The following is an 11,067-nucleotide window of genomic DNA, read 5'->3' on the forward strand; positions in this document are numbered from 1 at the left end:
TCATATTCCATGAAAAGCCAGTGTGTAGATCAGAAAAGAGGTCAGGTAGGTTTGTTATATCCTGGAGCATTGGAGCAATATGTAAAGGTGTTCTGTTCATTCTCATAAGCATCGGTGGGGCTCCCATCCACAACATTATCAATATCTACAACTGCTTTTGTGTCTTAGACTTCATCAATTAATTTAATATTCCCTGTTTACTTTAAGTGGCACTATCAACTAATTTTCTGTACTGCTGTTTGTTTGTTTGTTTGTTTACTGTTTCATAAAAAAAAAAAAAAAGGCCTATATGATTGATTATGGCAGAGTACAATGAAGTACCAAAGATTGACGTAATGCAAAGTGGTTAAAAGAACTATTGGCTTTCATTTTTTAAATGCTATATAGAGGCCTTTAAAACTTTTTGCTCATAAGAGCATATTAAATTGATGTGGTTACACTTCACATTTAAGCATTTATTTTTTTTTTTATTCCTTGGGACTGTGGGCACAGTATACAAAAGAATTGGAATATCTGAAGGTCTTTTCATTCTTAAAGTTTTCTCTTCAGATTGTTGTATTTTAGACAAAAATGGAATTAGTAAGAATTTTAGCACATGACTTTCTAAATATCTCATGAAAATTTTTAAAAGTATACTAAAGTAATACAGCTTTTCATCTTGTGCTTTGGGGCATATTCGTCTCTGGATTGTATTGTTTCTATTCTCGTTGCAACTGAATTTTGGGTTTAATCTTGCTTAGCCCACAGTTCCTTATCTTTTCAAATGTTCAATTATTTATTTTTTTCCCTAAAAAATAATGATCAAAAATTCATTATTTTAAAATGCTTATTTAAAACCCCAAAACTGATGTGTCTAAGTACTTACTTATGAGGCTGTCTGTGTATAAAGTTGTTTAGCCAAATTAATGTGTTTGCAGATTGTTGAGTTTCATAGGACAATGCATAGCGTGATCTAATACTTTTCGTTTAAACATTATCTGCACTATGTTTGTCTGCAAATAGTTCCATTCATTTTAGTAGCTCTGTGAGAGGCTTAAGTGACAACGAATTGCTTTAAAGAGTCACAGTCTGCCTTGTCTTCTATTCTCCTTTGGAGTAAGTCAGAATGAGAGTTAGTGTGCACAGAAGTGCATCAGATATTGTATTTTAGTTGCAAATCCCCATTCCTACCAGTGGCACTGAAGGAGCTGCTACTCAACTTGAAACGAGATGTTCCAGACACAACTGGAAATCAAAGACTGAGTAGATTGTGGCCTCTAATCTTTGCTCAACATAAGAAAGCGTTAAGAACTGTGTTATAAGCTAAGTCTTAATGCCGTAACGCTAACAGTTAGCTTATAAGCTGTCTTTTTGGAATTGCTCAAGGGACCTCCAAAAGGGAAAAAACACCAAAAAAACAAACAAAAAAACCTTTGACCCATTAGAGTTGGAATTTCAGAGCACATAGCTGGGGATTATAACAATGCTTATTCTCTGTTCTCAACAGTCTAAGACTTTTGTCACAGAAGAGCTAACATATGCACATGTTCTGGTGTGAAAAAGAGTTTGCACAATTTAAATGTTTGAGCCCATCCAATTCCTTCACAACTTGTGATGTTATTTTTTCAAAGGAAACCTAGGGAATTTTAGAAGACATTCTTTGCCATTGTACACAATAAGATCACTCTAAAATTGTCACCATTTCTTTGGCAGAAAGAAAAAAAAAAGAAAGAAGCTATATTTAATGTGTTCTCTTAGAACAAGGTCACTTTCAAAATGTGTGATTTCACATAGGCAGGAGTTCACCAGTTTCACCTCTGGCAGCTGAGGTTTCCTGATGGATTAATATCTTCTCTTTGCTTACATTTCTTTGGAGATTGCAGGAGTCATGTTTCCTGTGATGCACAAGAAAACAATTTCAAGGCACAGGGGATAGTTCTGTTCTGACATAATGGTCAATTTAAAACATATTTTCATAAAAGTTTCTGCCTGCATTTTATGACCGACATAAATGAAAAGCATACATTGTACACACCCTCAAGGTATTCATGATAAGGTTTTACATATCAAGATGAAAAATTTACCTGTTTAATTCAAAATTCAGTTTTCATTGACTTTGCCTGTGTAGACAACTTAGTTGTGAAGTACAAAAATGCATTATTCTAAAGTCAGTTATCTATTTACAAAAATAAGGGGACTTGGAAAAGTTGAAAAGTATTGCAAAAACTTTGATTAAAGTACTGAGAAAAAGTTGTTTGAAATGAAAACTGTTTAACTATTAAAAGATATAATACATGGTACAATATTTTCTAACATCCATAAGATAGTACATCACATTGCAATTTTTCTTTCACACTAGAACTTTGTGGTTTCTTCTGTGGTTGAATTTTTTCTAGCGTGGCTAGAAAATGAAGTCGAGTAGGTCAACAATATAGAATACACTGTAAGTATGACAATAACATAGTGCAGGTTAAACAGGAAGAGATACAAAAGTAGAAAAATACCTGTCTAAGAGGAGCACTGTGGCACCTCATGGGATGCCTTTAAGAGGAGCACTGTGGTGAGCTACTGATAACCATAGAATGAACTGCTGAGGATTTATTTCACCCTAAGCGGGTGAGCGGGCCAGAACATTTTGTTTTATAAGCTTGAAGGAAATACTATTTTTAGACATTACACTTGACATTATTACTTTAATTACAAACTGTTAAAAGGAATCAAAATTCTTTTCTGACATTCACAATAAAGCCTAATTAGAAGGGATTTTTAATAAAGAATACATTTTAAAGTTATGACAGGCATTAATGAGTTTTACTTAATATCACACTATGAGGAATGAAACTGTACTTTCATTTTTGTTTTGAAAACCCTAATCCTTTATTTAAATGTTCATTTTCAGTTAAGGCTTTTCAGTGTGAGGTGACCACAAAAACAAAATTAATTTTACAAAAAAAATCATGTTAATTAAGTGATGGCTTTTTGCAAAACACTAGTTCATATAATTTCTTTTTTTTTTTTTCCTTAATGGCCTCTAAATCCCTAGCTGGTCTGACACCAGTTTCTACCAAAGAAAGCTTTTTTTTTTTCCCCCCGAATTTCTGGTGAAGAAATCGCTTAATGCTAACAACTAATACTTCATTGGCAATATTTTGTGGTTTGTCTGTGTAAATATAGTTAAAAATTTGACTCTTTTGTCCTTTTAGTTGTTGGGGATTTTATTCTCAATTTATAAACCTTTAAGGACAAGAGAGACATTCAGATAAGAAAAATCAACATTAACTACAAAGATGCCACCTTTGATTCAGAATGTCCCAGTCAGCACAATTGAAAGCTTGGAGGATCATCTAAAGAAGTATCACCATCTGCTTCTCCTGTTCTTATCCTCTTACTCTCTTACCTATGCATCTGCTAGCAGTCACTGTTGGAGATAGGACACTGGGCTAGACAGACATCTTTTTCTATTTTTTTTTCTCTTACATTTCCAATAAACTTATGTTTAAGGGATGATATAGTCTTATATTTGCATGCTTAAGTACCTAGTTCCATGCGTGCAGCTTAAACTGTGGTCTGTTACCTTATTTTGCTGTTAAAATGTAGTCATTTTAAGGAAAATAGATCTTGTACGCATGATTACCTGTGGTATCTTCTGGTATCTTTCAGAGAAAGCAGGAAAATATACCTTAAGAGGTATTTTTTCAAGGTATTGGAAATAACATTTCTCTACTTTGCTCCAGGACGTTTATTTTGCCTGAGACTCGGCACACATTTAAGACATGTTCTTTAAGCCCTAGAATCTTCCTCAATGCCACTGTTTATTTGAGGTCAGAAATGCAATGAAACTAACTCTTCTAACTCTTGTTTTAGATATTTTTAAAAAATTCACAGATTTTGTAATGTACATTCTTACATCTTTTCTGTAACATAATCGTTTCTGTGAGGTCTCAGCCTGAGTGGAAGACTGGTAAACAGAGCTAATATTTCATTTGAGATGATAAGCTGTTTTTGTCAGATGTATTTTATATGATCATTTTGCGATTGACAGTACTGTAGATCTGTCAAATGCTTTAGAGATTGTGTAAACAACCAAAACACTCTCTTTTCCAGTTTTGGACTGCAGTTGAAAAATATAATCTCTGATTTCTTCAAAGAGGGTCCAGTGTTTTTCTGGTTCCTATTGGGTGCCGCAGTAAGTCCAGTTCAGCCAGCTTGTCTCTCATAAATAAAGATGTTTTTCCGTTTTGTTTTGCATTGTTTGTATTCGTGGGGTGAGATCAAAACATTTTTATCATTCAAATGCATTGACACCTAATTTCCATTGTGCCAGAAATGCACAACTCACTGGTCTCCAATTTGGAACTCGCTATCCTAAGAGGGCTGCAAAGGTACCATTTTGGGACATAGCAGGTTGTAGGCAGAATGAATTCTGTGCTCTGAGAAAGCTCCAATGCAAAGACTGTGAAATCTCATTAACACAGCGCTAATATGCAGTGTGAGCAAACCGTGCTTATAGTCATAAAAGAAAATTAAGAAATATTTAAATACAGAATTATTATGTAAATAGAAACTATGTGAGGCATTAAGAAAACTGAAATGTCACGCTAAATAATCAAACTCCAACTCCCCACCTCTCCAGACTACAGGGAGGCTTATGTGAAGAAAATAAAATCATGGTAAACAAGAAGGACAAGTTCCTTTATCTTTACAATATTTGAATACTTCTTTCACAAATGTATTAAAATTCATCAAAACCATATGAATATGAGTTGCACATGGGCAACCGAGGTGAACAGGTTGGGAAAGGTATTTAGATTCTCTAAAGCTTCTTTTTAGAATAATATTTTACACCTCATTACACAGCCTGAACAAATCACAACATTACTGTTGAAACTCTGCATAGGAAAAAAGGATACAAACAAAATATTTATTTTTTAATGATGAAAAAATGTTCCTATAAATAGTATACTTGTTTAGATGTTGTAGATGCCATAACCATAGTCAGCAAGAAAAAAATCAGTTAGGTATACGGAAGTGTAGAATCAATGGCATAAACAAGGTAAACAGTATTTATATATATACTTTGCATCCTCAGGGGGACCAAGTCCTGCTTCATTTGCTGCTCAGGACAGCCAGAAAAAACTATATATATTTCCTTGCAATAGGCATGAGACTTGATCCTGAAAGTCTTTGTGTGAATGCAAAGTCTCAACAACTTGTTATGTAAAGAGATGTTGAGAACATATTAAAATGATTAAAAACAATAAAACATGCACTACTTAAAAAAGAAGTAAATTTTCATAATAGAAATGTTCACAATTTTTAATTATATATAAAAAATGAAATTGTAAACTCTAAGGAGACAGTTTCCCAAACTTCATCTGGTTTAGTTTCTTAATAATACTAATCAATGTCTGTGAATAATACAGTTCTTAAAAGTTTCTTAAAAGAAATCTTCACTAAACAAAGGAAAGGATGATGTGCTCCACAACCTTCCCTGGCACCAAGTTCAGACTGACAGGCCTGTACTTCCCCGGATCGCCCTTCTGGCCTTTCTTGTGGATGGGTGTCACATTTGCTAACCTCCAGTCAACTGAGACCTCCACAGTTAGCCAGGACTGCTGATAAATGATGGAAAGTGTCTTGGTGAGCACTTCTGCCAGCTCCCTCAGTACCCTCAGGTGGATCCCATCTGGCCCCATAGATTTGTGTATGTCTAAGTGCTGTAGCAAGTCCCTCACCATTTCCCCTTGGATTGTGGGGGCTTCGTTCTGCTCCCTGCTCCTGTCTACTAGGTCAGGGGTCTGGGTACTCAGGGAACAACTGGTCTTACTGTTAAAGATGGAGGCCCCATCTAACAAAGGGTGGAGATTATCCTGTGTACTCCTTTTATTGTTCATGTATTTATAGAAACTATTTTAATCATCCTTAACATCAGAAGCCAGATTAAGTTCTAGTTGGGCTTTGACCCTTCTAATTTTCTCCCTGCATAGACTGAAAACATCTTTGTAGTCCTCATGAGCGGCCTGCCCTTTCTTCCAAAGGCCATAACTTCTTTTTTTCCTGAGTTGCAACCATAGCTCTCTGTTAAGCCAGGCTGGTCTTTTTCCTGACAGCTTGTTCCTTTTTGGCATGGGCAGAAAGGTTTATGTTGGCAGAACTTTTGGCAAAATGGAAAGCGGAGATAATAAGTTATTTTATTGGGTAGAGCTTTGCTGTATACAAAAGAAGTAGGGTTCATGAAGCTTGGATCCACCCTCTTTGCACTCTCCCTTCAGCTATTATAGACATTGTTGAGATCACTCCTAATAGTTCTTCTCTCTCCTAACAGTCCCATCTCTCTCAGCCTTTCCTCATAGGAAAGATGCTCCAGTCCTTAATTATCTTTGTGGCCCTTTGTTGGACTCTCTCCGGTATGTCCTTGCTGCTTGTGTAACAGGGAGCCCAGAACTGGACACATCACTCCAAGTGTGGTCTTACCAGTGCTGGGTAGAGGGGCAGGGTCATCTCCCTCAAATTGCTGGCAATGCTTAGCGTAATGCAGTCCAGGCTATGATTAGACCTCTTTGGCACAAGGGCACATTGTTGTCTCATGTTCAACTTGGTGTCCACTAGGACCTCCAGCATAGTTGCTTTCCAGCTGGGTAGCCCCCAGTATCTGCTGGTGCACGGTATTGCCCCTACCCAGGTACAGGACTTTGTAGTTCTCCTTGTTGAACTTCCATGTCAGCCAACAACTACATTTTTCATTTTTGAAATCCAGGTGTCTACCACTTTCCCCAAACTATGTTGTCATACCTCTAAGTTACACATGCAAGAATCTTGCACTAACAAAAGTTCCTGTTTGGTGAAGTCTTTTGCAAAATGGGGAAAATCTAGGAAGAGTTGGCTACACACTAGTACTTAAAGCTTTCAGAGAGAGTGTTCATTTCTCTTTTCACTCTTCAGCAAATGATACTTTCCTCAAATTTCACAGTCTTGATTGGCTGTTGTAAGTCCTTATTTCTGCTTGAAAGCATTTCACCGACTGGAAATGTGCCCAGAATCCTGCTGCTTAGGGTCTTTGGGAGGCTACCTCTGCAGTTTTCCATCACCCACTTCTTCTTGTTAATCCTTTTAAATTGAGGGATGGAAACCAAGTGAAGGGCCAAACCCTGTTGTGGCATATAGTGAGAGTTTGACAGTCACTTTCCACATTTCGTAGTGACAAGACCTGTTGAGTACTTCTGCCTGCTGCTTTTGGCCCAGTAAAACTTTAAGGTTCTCTGGAGCACTTTAAAATCTCCATTCTCATATGAGACTTTAGCTAATACGCATAGAAAACTGAGAATAGAAACAGGACTTAATTATTAATTTTGGAGCACTTCTGCACTTATTGAAAAACACCCACTAGTACTCTCTAACAAAACTTTACATTTCTTAAATGTACATTTAAAAATAAAATATGCAATACTGGAAAAGAGTTCACCTGATATATGATGTTGTATTAAGTCTCCAGAAAAGTATATGACAGATATGACAAAAAAGTTAGTTAACCTATTTTTTCCTTAGCATTTAATATGGCATTCAGATGGCTGTGAAATATTTCAGACAGTGCTTTGCCATTAGGATTGGTTTAACAACAGGTTGGCTTAATTCCAGTTCCACTGTGTTGCATTTGCTCTTTCTATGGAGATGACAGAATGTTATTACTAAGGCAGAAAAGGACAAACCCAATACTTAATAAATGTCTGAAGATTGACGGAAATACTTAAGGTATGCATTAGTTATAAACATTTAAAAAAAATGTGTGAAATAAACCCAATAAAGGACAACTGACTTCTTTCACCTGTGAGACAAACCATGAAAGAACAGGGATTTTTATCAACAGCACTACAATTAATACCCAAAATACAGGCTTCATTCAGCTTTGTCCATTCTTCATTTTGATTATAAACCAGTTCTATCATAAAGTGGATTAGAAAGAATCTACTAGTGGCTGCTGGAGAAGACATAGTCAATAACAATAGTAATGAAAAACCAGAAGAAATTCTTACTCCATCATATTTCACATAATATTTTTATAAGTTTCTGTGTGCTATAATCAGTATACATGAAGTTCACCTTTAAACTTTTCAGACATGGAATCACAAAGGTTATACTGATTGCAGTTCTAGATATACCCTCCAGGTACAACCTGAAATTTTCTAGAAAGGTCACGGTAAACTCCAAGGATATACAATGTTCATGGTATAAAATAGTTGACCGAGTATATTACCAATGTGTTTAAAACAATTTATTTAAGATAGAAATGGCTGGATGTTTGAGGAGACTATTAATTTACATTAAAGGAAGAGAGACTGAAGCTTGAAGTTAATAGGAATGAGAAAACCTCTAGGTTTATACATTATGAAAATATATTTCAATATCAGATTAATATTCTGTACTCTACTGAATTGTTGGCTGTGGCTGTCATGATAGCATGGTTCCATAATTACTCACATTCATGTGTTGGAATACTGTAAATACTGTGCAGCTAATGCATGTGCTTGATTGGAAACATGACCTGACTATTGAATTCTGAATCAGGCTCAAGTGAACATGCATCTATCTTTCCTGGACTGGGTTCTCTGCTAACGTTATTCTTGATTAGTATGGTGACCATAGTTTATTTTTTTCTTAACAAAGATATATTTTCTAGATAGAAAATCTATGGATTCTGCATTTCACTTTTGAATTGTTGGGTTTTATTAAATTAATTTGTCTGCATGTTTATTTGCAACAGGAAAAAAAAAAGCAAGAGGAGACTCAAAACTGCTTCTCTTGGATATGCTTGAAGGAATATGTTCTTAAGCAGGTGCTTAGCTTTTGGCACTGTAAAAACTGAGAAAGGATTTCCATGCATTTCATTATCTATTTTTGTTTGTTAGAATACCTTTACTGGCTTTTTCTCACAGAGGTGTTTTTATGAGTTTTATACACAAATCTGAAAAAATGTCAAAAAGACTTGTGGAAGCAATTGCAGAGAGCTATGAAATTATACTAAAGCAGCTACAAGTAAGTTGATATGGTGTTGGAAACAGGGCCCAAGAAATTTGGATTTTATTGTAAGATTTTATTATATTTTATTTAATCAACTCATGCTTTTTAAAATCTTTAATACCATATTTCAATCAGTTAGAAATAAATCTGGAATGAATACTTGACGGATTTCCAGTAGGAAAAGGCAATTCTTCATGATTTCTAAATACAAAAATAAAAATAGACCATCAAAGTTTTCCTGAGTCAACAAATTCAAATTTGGGAAGGAAAAGCAGAAAAATCAAATCCTTTAGATGATATATGTAGCTAAATCTCCCAAAATGTTATCATCTTCTTAAAATTACAATATTTTCTATGTTGTTCGATAACGTCTGATGTAAACATAGTTTTGAGGATTATGTGTCATCACATCACTATTCAAGAGAATAAATAGAGAAAAAAACCTACTCATACACTATACAAAGAAGGAAAACTGCTGTTTTCAAGGTTGTTTAAATTTTAAGGACAAATCATGTTCACTGAATGAGAAATAATCTCTGATCATTCACAAATAGAACACTATTTTAGATGGTGATTTTTTTTCTTTTCTTTATTTTGTTGCTGCCCATTAAATGGAAACTAAATCAGAGGTTTCTGTGACTGTCTTGAGGTTATCAATGTCAGCTGCTTACTTAGTGTATATACAATTTCTAAATGTGTTCTACATCTGAAATGCCGTTTGTGCTATTCTAGCTAATGACAGCAGAAGTTGTAAATGGTCAACTTATTTATTGTAATTATAGTTTAGGAAACAAACATAGAAACAAACAACCCCCCCTTGCTTCTCTAAGGTTACCTTATTCACTAGTAACTGTCTCTAATTCAAATTAACCATTTGGAAACAACGTTAATTATCTATGAGAGGCTAAAAAAGTATACCAGCAGAACAGAAATAGAAGATTGCAATCAGGTCTTTGAACTAAGTCACTCTTACTGTAGGTAGGTAATGGGACACAAGAACATAAGAAACATGGGCTCCTCTGTAATATGAGTCATAAAGCAGTGCTTTAAGAAAAAACGCAAACATGTAACCAATGTCTAGCTAAGAAGCAATCCACAGAAGACAGATTTACCATCACCAGAAGAATTATTCCAGTGGGTTGCTGAAGCTTTTAGTCCTCTGTCATTTAAACAAAATCCAGGTTTGGATTTTGAAGTTCTATAGACAACGAGCTGGATTTCTCATTTCATAGACAACTGAACCTTTGTCTACAGCACAAAATGTCCTATTCCTTTTGCAATTAACAGGAAAGTTCCTGAGATTTTATGAGGAAATCCAAGGGACAAATGACATTATTCGCCTGTATAGGGACATGTGATGAAGTAGAGTGGTCTCTTTTCTGTAGTTTGTGAACTGTAGACTGCTTTCAAATTTCTTGTATTGATCACTGCTCAAATGTTCAAAAGTTACTGGCACTGATAACTTGTTTCTTGCTCAGTACTCTTGTCCTTATGAAAAACTTGTTGGCTGGAGTTCATTTCATTAAGCCTTAGGTGTTTAAAAGTTATCAATAGATTTCAGAGCGAACTAGATTATTTGAAAGTAAATACTTATCAGCTTGACAGATGCATTATCCTCACTATACTGAATGCATCTGTCTGAATGCAGAGGGGTTTTAGATACCCAGTCCTTATACAAATATCTAAATTTAGCTATTTTATACTAGAAACAGTTCCCATCGTATATGTCCAAGATTTTATGGGTCATCTGTTCTCATCAGAGTTAACTGAAGGAAAAGCCACCATCTATATTGCTACATCTACTACTCTGAAAACATGACCTGTGGCTTCCATTTGGCAGGGTTCATGCTACACAGCGTTTGTCCCTGTTTACTCTGGACAGTCCATGGTCCCTATGGCCTGCAACATAATTACTGTTTTCATTTTTTCATTTCCAAGTGCTTAAAATAAAAAAAAGGTCCACATGGAAGAAAAAAAAAAAAAACCAACCCAAAACCAAACCCAAAAACCCAGAGGGAAAAAACCCAAACCCCAACCCCCGAAAAACAGAATGATGTTTTAGTAGCATGAAGC

The sequence above is a fragment of the Charadrius vociferus genome, unplaced genomic scaffold (genome assembly GCF_000708025.1).
Source record: "Charadrius vociferus isolate BGI_N301 unplaced genomic scaffold, ASM70802v2 scaffold72, whole genome shotgun sequence".
NCBI lineage: Eukaryota > Metazoa > Chordata > Aves > Charadriiformes > Charadriidae > Charadrius > Charadrius vociferus.